At 55.1% G+C, this 2,500-nt stretch overlaps 6 non-coding genes across 6 annotated transcripts; all 6 read right to left on the reverse strand.

Moving 5' to 3' along the window:
• Positions 1 to 311: 311 nt before the first annotated feature.
• Positions 312 to 383, reverse strand: TRNAP-CGG (transfer RNA proline (anticodon CGG)). The gene has a single exon. It is a non-coding gene; the product is annotated as a tRNA-Pro (tRNA).
• A 139-nt stretch (positions 384 to 522) lies between these two features.
• On the reverse strand, positions 523 to 594 carry TRNAP-AGG (transfer RNA proline (anticodon AGG)). The gene has a single exon. It is a non-coding gene; the product is annotated as a tRNA-Pro (tRNA).
• Positions 595 to 989: 395 nt separating this feature from the next.
• TRNAP-UGG (transfer RNA proline (anticodon UGG)) lies at positions 990 to 1,061 on the reverse strand. Its single transcript has one exon. It is a non-coding gene; the product is annotated as a tRNA-Pro (tRNA).
• Positions 1,062 to 1,471: 410 nt separating this feature from the next.
• TRNAP-CGG (transfer RNA proline (anticodon CGG)) lies at positions 1,472 to 1,543 on the reverse strand. Its single transcript has one exon. It is a non-coding gene; the product is annotated as a tRNA-Pro (tRNA).
• Positions 1,544 to 1,682: 139 nt separating this feature from the next.
• TRNAP-AGG (transfer RNA proline (anticodon AGG)) lies at positions 1,683 to 1,754 on the reverse strand. Its single transcript has one exon. It is a non-coding gene; the product is annotated as a tRNA-Pro (tRNA).
• Positions 1,755 to 2,149: 395 nt separating this feature from the next.
• On the reverse strand, positions 2,150 to 2,221 carry TRNAP-UGG (transfer RNA proline (anticodon UGG)). The gene has a single exon. It is a non-coding gene; the product is annotated as a tRNA-Pro (tRNA).
• Positions 2,222 to 2,500: the final 279 nt, after the last annotated feature.

Here is a 2,500-nt window from a genome sequence, read left to right on the forward strand (position 1 = left end):
GAGGAGTAGAGAGCAGCCGAGTGACAGAAACAGAAGAGGAACCAAGCCGTGAAAATGGGGAGCCCGCCAAAGACCTCTGGCACCTTACGGGAGAAGCAGAGCCATAGCAGTGCATGAGCTAAGAAAGAGCTTCCTCGGAAGGCTCACAGAGTTCCACTTGCAAAAGGCTCCGAGGTGGCGTAAAGATAACCCTCGTTGAGAAGCACCGCCGCGTGCATGACGCAGAGCCAAGCGCCCTTGAGTAAGACCGTTGCAAAAGCATACTGGCACAGATGGGGAGAGAGAGAGCTATGCCAAGCACGCACCAGGCAGGGCTCGTCCGGGATTTGAACCCGGGACCTCTCGCACCCGAAGCGAGAATCATACCCCTAGACCAACGAGCCAACGTTTTGACCAAGCCGTGCACTGGCGTCGATACTCTCACATTTGTCGGCTTGGTCAGCCGCAGAGGACGGTGTGCTTTAGTTAAAGGGAGGCGAGAAAAAGAAGAGCGCTCAGGCTCGCCCTCAGACAGAGAGAGCAGGGCTCGTCCGGGATTTGAACCCGGGACCTCTCGCACCCTAAGCGAGAATCATACCCCTAGACCAACGAGCCAACGACGGAACTGTTGCGTTCCAATTTTCCTGGCATAAACAGCTGTGTCGCTTGAAGCGCCTGCCTGGCACCTCCAGAGAAAAGCTTGGCTCTCGCATGGAACATCCGCAGAGAAGTCCATGAGAGACGATGGAGAATTTGACCAAAAATGTGTTTTTGAAGCGGAAGAGCTGGGGAAAAAAGGAGATACGCGTGGGCTCAAAATCTGCACCCTGTGCATGCAACAAGCAATCTAAGGCCAGCCGAGGAGAGGGGGAGGGCAGTGGGAGGGCAAGCAAGAGGGAACATACCGCCTTCCCAGTAGTGAGTTCCAAGAAAAATCAATTCAACAGATTGGCAGCCATTGAGAGAAGCACGTCAGGCATCAGATCGGCAGCAAAGGTTTCCGTAAGCAAGGGCTCGTCCGGGATTTGAACCCGGGACCTCTCGCACCCAAAGCGAGAATCATACCCCTAGACCAACGAGCCAGTGACGGAGAAAGGGGCCACGAGGCGCCTTGCTCACTCTCACAATTTGGCACAGGATGCAGCAAGCGCAAGATCTGACAGCAGTGTCAGAAAAGGCAGGAGGAGTAGAGAGCAGCCGAGTGACAGAAACAGAAGAGGAACCAAGCCGTGAAAATGGGGAGCCCGCCAAAGACCTCTGGCACCTTACGGGAGAAGCAGAGCCATAGCAGTGCATGAGCTAAGAAAGAGCTTCCTCGGAAGGCTCACAGAGTTCCACTTGCAAAAGGCTCCGAGGTGGCGTAAAGATAACCCTCGTTGAGAAGCACCGCCGCGTGCATGACGCAGAGCCAAGCGCCCTTGAGTAAGACCGTTGCAAAAGCATACTGGCACAGATGGGGAGAGAGAGAGCTATGCCAAGCACGCACCAGGCAGGGCTCGTCCGGGATTTGAACCCGGGACCTCTCGCACCCGAAGCGAGAATCATACCCCTAGACCAACGAGCCAACGTTTTGACCAAGCCGTGCACTGGCGTCGATACTCTCACATTTGTCGGCTTGGTCAGCCGCAGAGGACGGTGTGCTTTAGTTAAAGGGAGGCGAGAAAAAGAAGAGCGCTCAGGCTCGCCCTCAGACAGAGAGAGCAGGGCTCGTCCGGGATTTGAACCCGGGACCTCTCGCACCCTAAGCGAGAATCATACCCCTAGACCAACGAGCCAACGACGGAACTGTTGCGTTCCAATTTTCCTGGCATAAACAGCTGTGTCGCTTGAAGCGCCTGCCTGGCACCTCCAGAGAAAAGCTTGGCTCTCGCATGGAACATCCGCAGAGAAGTCCATGAGAGACGATGGAGAATTTGACCAAAAATGTGTTTTTGAAGCGGAAGAGCTGGGGAAAAAAGGAGATACGCGTGGGCTCAAAATCTGCACCCTGTGCATGCAACAAGCAATCTAAGGCCAGCCGAGGAGAGGGGGAGGGCAGTGGGAGGGCAAGCAAGAGGGAACATACCGCCTTCCCAGTAGTGAGTTCCAAGAAAAATCAATTCAACAGATTGGCAGCCATTGAGAGAAGCACGTCAGGCATCAGATCGGCAGCAAAGGTTTCCGTAAGCAAGGGCTCGTCCGGGATTTGAACCCGGGACCTCTCGCACCCAAAGCGAGAATCATACCCCTAGACCAACGAGCCAGTGACGGAGAAAGCGGCCACGAGGCGCCTTGCTCACTCTCACAATTTGGCACAGGATGCAGCAAGCGCAAGATCTGACAGCAGTGTCAGAAAAGGCAGGAGGAGTAGAGAGCAGCCGAGTGACAGAAACAGAAGAGGAACCAAGCCGTGAAAATGGGGAGCCCGCCAAAGACCTCTGGCACCTTACGGGAGAAGCAGAGCCATAGCAGTGCATGAGCTAAGAAAGAGCTTCCTCGGAAGGCTCACAGAGTTCCACTTGCAAAAGGCTCCGAGGTGGCG

The sequence above is a fragment of the Phyllobates terribilis genome, unplaced genomic scaffold (genome assembly GCF_046119375.1).
Source record: "Phyllobates terribilis strain yellow unplaced genomic scaffold, ASM4611937v1 Scaffold_6792__1_contigs__length_41986, whole genome shotgun sequence".
Taxonomy (NCBI): domain Eukaryota; kingdom Metazoa; phylum Chordata; class Amphibia; order Anura; family Dendrobatidae; genus Phyllobates; species Phyllobates terribilis.